Here is an 11966-nt window from a genome sequence, read left to right as displayed (position 1 = left end):
TTTTTTTCAGATTTCATGGTGGATTAATAAATTATTCTTCATGGGTATTCATGATTTGCAGGCCAGCATTTGGGAACTATAGCTTAAAATATCACCAACCCTATTTTTTTAAATTAAAATTTTATTTTTTTGGCCAGGCATAGTGGCTTGTGCCTGTAATTGGGAGGTCAAGGAAGGAGGATCACTTGCCAGAAGTCAAGACCAGCCTGGACAACATAGCAAGACCCATCTCTGCAAAAAAGTTTTAAAAAAATTAGCCAGGCATGGTAGCATGCGCCTGTAGTCCTAGCTGTGCAGAAGGCTGAAGCAGAAGGATCACCTGAGCCCAGGAGTTCAAGGTTGCAATGAGCTGTGATCACTGCATTTCAGGTGGGCAACAGAGTGAGACCCTGTCTCTACAAAAAAAGAATAAAATAATGTATTTTTTAATGGGGAAAGCTTTCACATGGTATAAAGTCCAGAAAGTGGAAACAATTATATGCAGTGAAAACCCTCCTTCCTGTATTTCCCACCATAGATTTCTGCATAGAGGCAACCATTTTTAATAATTTTTTTGTGCATCCATTCAGCTTTTTAAAATTTATATCCAAGAGAATACAAATATACGGTTTTCCTTTGTCTTTTTGTTGTTGTTTGTGTTTGTTTTTAGACGGAGTCTCACTCTTGTCCAGGCTGGAGTGTGGTGGCGGGATCTCAGCTCACTGCAGCCTCCGCCTCCAGAGTTCAAGTAATTCTCCTTCCTCAGCTTCCCGAGTAGCTGGGATTATAGGCACCCACCACCATGCCTAGCTAATTTTTGTATTTTTAGTAGAGACGGGGTGTCACCATGCTGGCCAGACTGGTCTTGAACTCCTGACCTCAGGCAATCCGCCCACCTCGGCCTCCCAAAGTGCTAGGATTACAGGCGTTGAGTTAACCACGCCTGGCCTCCTTTGTCTTTTTAAGCAGAAATGGCCACCTCCTATACAAACACATCTGCATGTTCTTTTTGAGACAGAGTCTCACTCTGTCACCCAGGCTGGAGTGCAGTGGCACAATCTCGGATCACTGCAACCTCCACCTTCCAGGTTCAAGCGATTCTCCTACCTGAGCCTCCTGAGTAGCTGGGATTACAGGTGCGTACCATCACACCCAGCTGATATTTGTATTTTTAGTAGAGATGGGGTTTCACCATGTTGGCCAAGCTGGTCTCAAACTCCTGACCTCAGGTGATCCACCCACCTCGGCCTCCCAAAGTGCTGGGATTACAGGCGTGAGCCACTGCGCGCAGCCTGCATGTTACTTTTATTACATGATAATATAGGCTGGTTGCCTTGGCTCATGCCTGTAATCCCAGCACTTTGGGAGGCCAAGACAGAAGGATTGCTTGAGCCCAGGAGTTTGAGACCAGCCTGGGCAATATAGTGATACTCTGTCTCTAGAAAAAAAATTAAAAATTAGCTAGGTGTGATGGTGGCACTCACCTGTGGTCCCAGCTACTTGGGAGGCTGAGGTGGAGGTTTGCTTGAGCCTGGGAGATTGAGGCTGCAGTGAACCATGATCATACCACTGCACTCCAGCCTAAGCAACAGAGTGAGACCCTGTCTCAAAAACAAAAACCAAACAATATATCATAGATGTCATTCCTCTTCACTATATAAAGTGCCTACTTATTCTTTTCTATAGCTGCATAGTATTCCATGGTATAAATGTACTCTAACACTTCACTATGGATGGATTTTGTTTCAGTCTTTTGTTTATACAGTGTTCAGTGAATAGTCTTACACATTTTTGTTTCACACACATGTAAGTATGTAGGGTAAATTCCTAGAACTGGAATTTCTATGTTAGAGAGTATGTGTGTGGGGTTTTTTGTTTGTTTTTTGGTTTTGTTTTTTTTTTTAAACATAGTCTCCCAGGCTGGAGTGCAATGGCACAATCTCGGCTCACTGCAACCTCTGCCTCTTGGGCTCAAGTGGTTCTCCTGCCTCAGCCTCCTGAGTAGCTGAGATTACAGGCATGTGCCACCATGCCCAGCTAATTTTTGTATTTTAGTAGAGACAAGGTTTCGTCATGTTGGCCAGGCTGGTCTTGAACTCCTGGCCTCAAACAATCCACCTGCCCCAGCCTCCCAAAGTACTGGGATTACAGGTGTGAGCCCCTGCACCCGGCCGAGAGTATATGTGTTTTTATTATGGATATTGGCAAATGGACCTTCATAGAGGTTTGGACGTATTTATTTTCCCACTGGCAAGATATGTAACTGTAGGAGCCATATCTGATGCTGAAGCATCTCCTACACCTGGATCAACAGACCTGTCTGCCATCTGAGGGGCATCAGCTTGTTTCAATAACATGGCCTAGAAGGACCAGCTGAGCTGCACCCCGTAGAAACAGTGACCACTGCACAAACCTGGAGCCAGAGAGGAATCTGCATCTTCTTGATTGGTAGCCAAGTTCACCAAAGTCTCAGCTCGAGAAGGAGACACCTTTCCACCAACTGCTTCAGTCTCTGACTTATGAGGCTGGAACTATTTGATGGATGAGAGTCTTTTTAAGGAAATGGATCCTTTTAGATTATAAAAGATAAAAGGATCAGTCTCTTTAAAAGGACTCATTGCAGTGAATATAATCTTGGCTGCAATCCTCCTGATTGGAATGGAAGACGACTGATGATTGAGGCAAGGTATTTAGGATGGCAGGGTCTACCATGACTGATAGCCTGAACATACATAGCATTTTACAGGATGCTTGTGTTAGTGAGTTATAGTTAACACATGGAAGGAGACAGCAGGAGACACAACTTTCTAATAAAAATGAATGAGCATTAATTAAAATTGCTTATGATGTGGTGAAAGCTAAATAGCAAAGCCAGCACCACAGTGATTTTGTTTTTTTGTTTGTTTGTTTTTGAGACGGAGTCTCTCTCTGTCGCCCAGGCTGGAGTGCAGTGGCGCAGTCTCGGCTCACTGCAAGCTCCGCCTCCTGGGTTCACGCCATTCTCCTGCCTCAGCCTCCCGAGTAGCTGGGACCACAGGTGCCCGCCACCACGCCCAGCTAGTTTTTTGTATTTTTAGTAGAGATGGGGTTTCACCGTGTTAGCCAAGATGGTCTTGATCTCCTGACCTGGTGATCCGCCCGCCTCGGCCTCCCAAAGTGCTGGGATTACAGGTGTGAGCCACCGCGCCTGGCCAGTGATTTTGAACATTTTATTTTTCAATCTGATAACATTCTATGAAAGTTTTAGTGATTCTGTGTTAATGGATTTCCCGTCAGGTCCCTCCCCACAGCCACTACTCCAGTTACAATCCAAAGCCTGGCACTTAAGATCATCATTACATGTAGTCCTACCTTATAGCTTCAACTGCCATTTACTTTTCTCCTTCCCATATGGGCTCTGACCAAAGTCAGTATGTTAGGATTCTTTAGGTTGCAAATAACTAGAAATCAACTTGAAGCCTCAAAGGAGGATGATGTTATTAGAAGGATATTGGGGTATCTCATGGAATTCAGGGGCTGTGATACATGCTAACAGTGGACTGGGACCAGGTCTTGAAGGACTTTGGGAAACCCAAATCGTTTTTTCCTCTCCATCTTTCACCTCTGTTTCTGTCTTCATTCTGGCCCTGCCTTTTTAAACACCTGACTGCAAGTCATGGTTACTGTCAGTTCCATATTTTACATATATTCAGTTTCCATCACCCAGACAAAAGCTGTCTTCTCTTTCTCATTTCCAGTGCAAAATTCTTAGGGTAAGGATTCTTATTGGCCCAGCTAGGTCAGATGCCAACCCTTAAATCAATTGTAGGCAGAGATGTCAGCTTTTATGGGAACCATATGGATGGAGTAGTGGCTGGAAGGGCAGGAGAGCAGTTCCCAGAGGAAGGGTTTAGTGTTTGTAGAGTTCCAAATCTTAACCATTCTTCAATGCCAGCTCATGGGATCAGGATTTTAGCACTGAGAAAGGTTTAGGAACTCACCTAATCTAAACCCATAAATGGAGAATAACCATCTTCAATTACTCATATCCTATAACTGAGACACATTTTTTAGCACATTTATTCCAAATTTGTCATCCTAGCTTTCCATACACCTGCTTTTAATTGGCCGAATATAGCCACACTTTGCCATTTTTAAGACGTTTACTTCTTAGGTTTACTACTGCTCCAGGGAGCCTTATGTTATGCTTCAGAGCCTACCCACTGACTCGGCTTGTTATCGGTGCCTGTTTGTTTATTCTGTTTACCTCATAGGCACTAATCCCTCCCTTTGCTGATCACAGAAATGTCCTTCCCTAGGGGTGTCAGTAGGCATAGTCTCTTGTCTAGCTAGACATTTTGTCTGATTGATTTTTTTTTAAAGTGTCGCTCTGTCCCCTAAACTGGAGTGCAAGTGGCGTGATCTCGGCTCACTGCAACCTCTGCCTCCCAGGTTCTAGCAATTCTCATGCCTCAGCCTCCCGAGTAGCTGGGATTACAGGCATGCACCACCATGTCTGGCTAATTTTTTTGTATTTTATAGTAGAGATGGGGTTTCACCATGTTGACCAGGCCAGTTTCAAACTCCTGACCTCAAGTGATCTGCCCACCTCGGCCTCCCAAAGTGCTGGGATTACAGCTGTGAGCCACTGCGCCTGGCCTGTCTGATTTATTGACATCCCAACACTTCTTTTTTAAACACTAATTTTATTTGTATTTTTTATTTTTTATTTTAAAGATTGGGCCTTGCTCTGTTACCTAGACTGGAGTGCAGTGGCCCAATCATAGCTCACTGCAGCCTTGAACTGGGTTCAAATGATCCTCCCACCTCAGCCTCCCAAGTAGTTAAGACTATAGCCTCACATCACCATGCCCAGCTAATTTTTAAAATTTTCTGTAGATATAGGGGCTCACTTTGTTGCCCAGGCTAGTGTCAAACTCCTGGCCTCAAGTGATCCTCCCACCTCAGCTTCCCAAAGTGCTGGGATTACAGGCATGAGCCATCACACCCAGCCCCAACACTTCTTACTCTGTATCTCTATCTTAGAAATCTCTCCTGAGCTCCAGATCATTGTATTCAACATCCAGCTGGATATCTCCACTTGGATATCCCATAGTCACCTCAAAGTCAATATGTCCAAAACTCAACTCATCATCTTTCAATAAAATCTGTATTCCGTAACTCAGGAAGTGGTACTACCTCTACCCAATTCTCCAGCTTAAACTTCTTCCTCTCATCCATTACCTCCCCCAGTCAGTCACCAAGTCCTGTATATTCTCCTCAGTCTATCTTTTTCTCTCCATTCCCATTACCAATGTGTTAATCAGGTTCTTAGCACTTTCTAACTGCTTAAAAGATACCAAACTGGTGTTTCTATTTGTAGTTTGGATTAATCTCTCTAGCCTCCCCACTGCTTCTAGAGTAATCATTCTAAAACATATGTCTAATCAAACCACATCATTGCTTAAAATCCCTCAATGATTTCTCATAACTTTAAGATAAAGGTAAGCCTGAGCAATATAGTGAGAACTTCTCTCTACGAAAATTTAAAAATTAGGCCAGGTGTGGTGGCTCATGCCTATAATCCCAGCACTGTGGGAGGCTGAGGCAGGTGGATCACCTGAGGTCAGGAGTTTGAGACCAGCCTGACCAACATGGTGAAACCCCATCTCTACTAAAAATATAAAAAGTAGCTGGGCGTACTGGCGCATGCCTGTAATCCCAGCTACTCAGGAGGCTGAGGCAAGAGAATCGCTTTAACCAAGAGGTGGAGGTTGCAGTGAGCTGAGATCGTGCCACTGCACTCCAGCCTAGGGGACAGAGCGAGACTTCGTCTCAAAAAAAAAAAAATTTTTTTTTTCAATTAGCTGGGCATGGTGGTGCATGCCTCTAGTCCCAGCTACTAGGGAGGCTGAGGTGGGAGGACTGCTTGAGCCCAGGAGGCAGAGGTTGCAGTGAGCCAAGATTGCACCACTGTACTGCAGCCTGGGTGACACAGCAAGACCCTGTCTAAGAAAAAAAAAAAAAAGATAAATTTCTTAGTACAGACCACTTGGTATAGAGCATCTCCTATTTGTCTAGAAGTGGCTCCCAAATTTCCACCCAAGCATATTTTGCTTCAGCTATAAAGATCTTATGGTTCCCTAAATATTCCATGCTATTTCATGGTTTCTGGTCCTCAATGGTGCAATTTCCTCTTCTGTCCAACTTCTCTTTTTCTTCTTTTTTCTTTTTTTTTGAGATGGAGTCTCACTCTGTCACCCAGGCTGGAGTGCAGTAGCACCATCTCGGCTCACTGCAACATCTGCCTCCTGGGTTCAAGCGATTCTACTGTCTCAACCTCCCAAGTAGCTGGGATTACAGGTGCTGCCACCGTGCCTGGCTAATTTTTGTATTTTTAGTAGAGACTGGGTTTCGCCATGTTGGCCAGGCTGGTCTCAAACTCGACCTCAGGTGATCCTCCTTCCTTGGCCTCCCAAAGTGCTGGGATTACAGGTGTGAGCCACCGTGCCCAGCCCAACTTCTTTATTTAGTTAGCTCCTACTCATCCTCCCAGATTTAGTTTGCATCATACAAGGAAATGACATGTGATACACCTCACAAAATTTATACCTTTCTTGGATGAGCCCTTGAATTCTTGGCTGGATTGACTAAATAAAGAGATAAGCCTTATCCTATAGGATTTGAGACCAGAAAGTGACAACGTGGGGTTTAAATTTTATAAAATTACTGTGAAATCGGTTTGGGAGAACCACATCTCAACATGAGGCAATAGCCCAGTGCAATAACTTACCACTTCAGTTTGCTTTACATTGTTACTTGCTCCACGTCCCTCTTTTCTTATCCTTGCTACCACGTGCTTAACACCTTCCAAATTTAAAAAAAAAAAAAAAAAAAAAAAGGACTCTAATCCTTGCCTCAGGCTCTGTTTTCTAGAAGACTCTGGCTAAGACAGGCATAGAGTTTAACCCCAGTTTACCAATCAGGAACAATTTCTGAACTTATGTTTCAGCTATCAGGGAAACAGACTTCCTTTTTTCCCACAATGGACACAAATCTGAAAGGCTTTCATGGTCCTGGAAGCTACTAGCAGTGGAAGAGGAGGGAGGCTGCCAGATATGGAGCAAACACAGGAGAAACAGATCCAAGAAATGGAAAGAGAAAACCCCTTGACTCAAGGGTTCATAATGTACCATATCCGAAGCTGCCTTCTTTTAGCAGAAGCATGCCCCAGTCGTTCATCCTTAGCTCATTCTCACCCCCCCACAACTTCCTAGCCTAGGGCTACCTCCTCCTGCTTTCTCCGACTAAAAATGCCCCTTTCAATTGCCAGAAATTGGAGTTTGACTCAAGAGAGAGGCTGATTCTCATATAAGGAATAGAAGATTCTCAAATACTGAATATTGTCAATGGAGTTCTCTTGAGCATGTAAAGAGTATGCCGATTATTGCCCCTATACCTGTGAGGAACACAATTTGAGCAAGATAAATTCTCTTCCTTTAAGGCTCTGATACTCTAGAGCAGCACTGTACAACAGAAATATAATGTAAGCCACAACACAAATGCAAACATATGTAATTTTCAATTTTCTAGCAACTACATTAATACAACAAAAAACAGCAAGTAAAATTAATTTTTTTTTAAAGACAGAGTCACTCTGTTGCCCAGGCTGGAGTGCAGTAGTGCAGTCTTGGTTCACTGCAACCTCTGCCTCCTGGGTTCAAGTGATTCTCATGCCTCAGCCTCCTGAGTAGCTGGGACTACAGGCACATGCCACTATGCCTGGCTAATTTCTGTATTTTTAGTAGACATGGGGTTTCGCCATGTTGGCCAGGCTGGTCTTGAAATCCTGACCTCAGGTGATTCACCCACCTTGGCCTCCCATAGTGCTGGAATTACAGGCATGAGCCGCCACACCCAGCTTAATTTTAACATGTTTTATTTAACTCAGTTTTATTAGTCTGTTCTCATGCTTCTAATAAAGACATACCCAAGACTGGGTAATTTATAAAGGAAAGAGGTTTAATGGACTCACCATTGCACATGGCGGGGGAGGCCTCACAATCATGGCGGGAGGCAAAGGAAGAGCAGGCATGTCTTACATGGTGGCAGGCAAGAAGCTTGTGTAGGGGAACTCCCCTTTATAAAACCATCAGATATTGTGAGACTTATTCACTATCACGGGAACAGCACAGGAAAAACTCGCCCACATGATTCAATTGCCTACCACTGGGTCCCTCCCATGACACATGGAGATTATTAAAATTCAAGGTGAGATTTGGGTGGAAAACATAGAGCCAAACCATATCACCAATATATCCAAAACATTATCATCTCAACATTTAATCAATGTAAACATTATTAGTGAGTTATTTAACCTTTTTTTTGTACTCAGCTTCAAAGTGCTTGTAAATTTTATAATTATAGCACATTTCATTTTGGACTAGCCACATTTCAAGTGTTCAAGAGCCACATATGACTAGTGGCTACTGTATTGGACAGTGCAGCTCTGGGAGTAATCACATAAAGACTTACTCCGATATATGGTAGACTGTAGTCAGTACAATGTTAGGGGTACAATCCTGTGCTCCAAAACACCAAGGAGGGAAGAATGGACACAGAGGAAAATGGGCCATTTGTGTCTAACAGTATTTTGATGGTTACAGACCTGGAGATGGAAGAACCAAATCAGTGACTTTTGCATACAGGTGGGCCTTAAGGACTCAGACTTCCTAGGATAGCCTTTTGGGGAAAAGGGCATTCTTTTCTCAGTTTTGAGACCCACAGTCTTTAGGCTGAAAGTTTTGGGGAATATATGGTACTATGTTTTTGACATTTATTTTCCCCACAAATTCCATGACTGTTTCTAAATCTCTTCTGCTTCACTCTACCCAGTGTCATTGCCCCTCGAACCCCATTTGAGGAGTGGTCCATGTGTGAAGGGGCTGGGGAGGGGTTTTCCTGGCATTCAGTTTACATCTCAAGTAAGAAAGGTTATGTTGGGGAAGAGGCAGAAAGTTTTTGTAGCCTCAATCCAGAAATGCCTTCTCATATCTCAATGGATTAAAAAGCATTTCCTCAATGATATGGTTTGGTTGTCTCCCAACCCAAATCTCATCTTGAAGTGTAGCTCCCATAATTCCCACATATCATGGAGGAGGTACCTGGTAGGAGGTAATTGAATCATGGGGGCAGGTCTTTCCCATGCTGTTCTCGTGATAGTGAATAAGTCTCACAAGATCTGATGGTTTTGTTTTGTTTCGTTTTTGTTTTTGAGATGGAATTTCACTCTTGTTGCCCAGGCTGGAGTGCAGTGGCGCAATCTCAGCTCACCGCAACCTCCGCCTCCCAGGTTCAAGTGATTCTCCTGCCTCGGCCTCCCGAATAGCTGGGATTACAGGCATCTGCCACCATGCTTGGCTAATTTTTTGTATTTTTAGTAGAGATAGGGTTTCACCATGTTGGCCAGGCTGGTCTTGAACTCCTGACCTTAGGTGATCCACCAGCCATGGCCTCCCAAAGTGCTGGGATTACAGGCATAAGGCACCACACCCAGCTGACCTGATGGTTTTATAAAGGTGTGTTCCCCTGCACATGTTCTCTCTTGCCTGCCACCATGTAAGAGGTGACTTTGCTCCTCCTTCACCTTCCTCCATGATTGTGAGGCCTCCCCCGCCATGTGGAGCCGTGAGTCAATTAAATCTCTTTCCTTTATAAATTACCCAATCTCAGGTATGTCTTTATTAGAAGCATGAGAACAGACTATTTAATACACTCAAATTCCATTTTTTTTTTTTTTTTGAGACAAGAGTCTCAGTCAGCCACCCAGGCTGGAGTGCAGTGGCATGATCTCAGCTCACTGCAACCACCATCTCCCGGTTTCAAGCGATTCTCCCATCTCAGCCTCCCGAGTAGCTAGGATTACAGGCACCTGCCATCATGCCCGGCTAATTTTTGTATTTTAGTAGAGACAGGGTTTCACCATGTTGGCCAGGCTGGTCTTGAACTCCTGACTTCAGGTGATCCACCCACCTCGGCCTCCCAAAGTGCTAGGATTACAGGTGAGAGCCACCGTGCCTGGCCTTAACTTACATATTTCTAAGAAAAAGAACATTTTCCTACATAACCACAAAATCATTATGACACTCAGGAGACCTATAATTGATTGATAATATTATCTAAAACACAAGTCACTTCAAAATTTTCCCAACTGACGCACCAGAGTAGCTGGGACTACAGGCACATATCACCACCTCCAGCTAATTTTTGTATTTTTTGTAGAGATGTGTTTTCACCATGTTACCCCAGCTGGTTTCTGAACTGAGCTCAAGGGATCCACCCACTTCAGCCTCCCAGAGTTCTAGGATTACAGGTGTGTGAGCCACTGCACTCAGCCTGTAGTTGTCTTAATTTAATGTTTCTCTTTCTTTCTTTTCTTTTCTTTCTTTCTTTCTTTTCTTTCTTTCTCTTTCTTTCTTTTTCTTTCCTTTTTTCTCTTTCTTTTTTTCCTTTTTTTTTTGATACAGAGTCTCACTCTATCACCCAGGCTGGAGTGCAGTGGCCTGATCTTGGCTCACTGCAAACTCCGCCTCCCAGGTTCAAGTGATTCTCCTGCCTCAGCCTCCCAAGTAGCTGAGATTACAGGCACCTGCCACCACACTTGACTAATTTTTTGTATTTTTACTAGAAACGGGGTTTCACTATGTTGGCCAGGCTGGTCTCAACTCCTGACCTCAAGTGATCCGCCTACCTGGGCCTCCCAAAGTGTTGGTATTACAGGCGTGAGCCACCATGCCTGGCCAATTTAATGTTTTTCTATTTTTGTTTTAAAATATTTACCTATTCTGAAGTCCAAAGATATTTTCCTATATTATATTCTGAAGGCTTTATAGTTTAGGATTTCACATTTAGGTCTTAATCCAGCTGGAATTGATTTTTGTGATGAAATGAGAGATAGAGGTCCTGTTTTCTGTTTTTTTGTTTTTTTTTTTTTTTTGAGACGGAGTCTCCCTCTGTTGCCCAGGCTGGAGTGCAGTGGTGTGATCTCCGCTCACTGCAACCTCCGCCTCCCGGTTCAAGCGATTCTCCTGGTTCAGCCTCCCGAGTAGCTGGGACTACAGGTGTGTGCCACAACACCCAGCTAATTTTTGTACTTTTTAGTAGAGACAGGGTTTCACCATGTTGGCCAGGATGGTCTCGATCTCTTAACCTCGTGATCCGCCCGTCTCAGCCTCCCAAACTGCTGGGATTACAGGCGTGAGCCACCGTGCCCGGCCTTCATATTGTCATAGAACCTTCACCGAATAGACCATCTTTTCTCCATGGCTGTATGATGCCACCTTTGTCATAAATCCAGTTTTCAAGTATGCGTGATAAACCGTAAAGAAAAGCAAAGAGTCAAGTATCTGCTTTTGGTAAAATAAATAAATAAATAAATATAAATAAGAAAAGCAAAGTGTTACAAAAGTCGGGCTAGTGGTTTTCTCAGGAAGTGTATCTGTGAAGAACCTGACACTATTCTTTTTTCGCTCTAATGACTTGGCTGTTCATAATAATTATCTTTGCTTTATATTTCAGAATAAAATTGTGTTATATTTATCAATAAAAGGTTAACTAAAAGTAAGCAAACAGAAAAAAAAAAAAGAAATATTGATGAGGGGAGCGCCAGCATCTCTCAAAAGTGAGTTCGTGGTTTTGCTCTCAATGGAAAAGCTGGCGGGAGGTGCTAAGGTGGGGATGCTGAATCCACGGATGGCCAACCGGAGACGCGGCACTTCACCGGGGGCAGCGAGGGGCCCAGACCTTGCTCGGACTGTCCCGGTGGTAACTGGGAGACCTCGCCAGTGAGGGAAGTTACAGGTCAGCTGCGCCTGGAATTAAACGACCCACAGACAACGGCGCAAACAGAGGGACTGACCTGCTTTAGTGAGCTCCCAAAACCTGCTCTTGCATAAGCAGCACCCTCCTCCGCTCAGACAGACGGATTTCTGCCCCAGCCGCAGCCTCGC

Source organism: Gorilla gorilla, chromosome 1, assembly GCF_029281585.2.
Source record: "Gorilla gorilla gorilla isolate KB3781 chromosome 1, NHGRI_mGorGor1-v2.1_pri, whole genome shotgun sequence".
NCBI classification, from domain to species: domain Eukaryota; kingdom Metazoa; phylum Chordata; class Mammalia; order Primates; family Hominidae; genus Gorilla; species Gorilla gorilla.
This window is presented reverse-complemented; position numbering follows the sequence as displayed.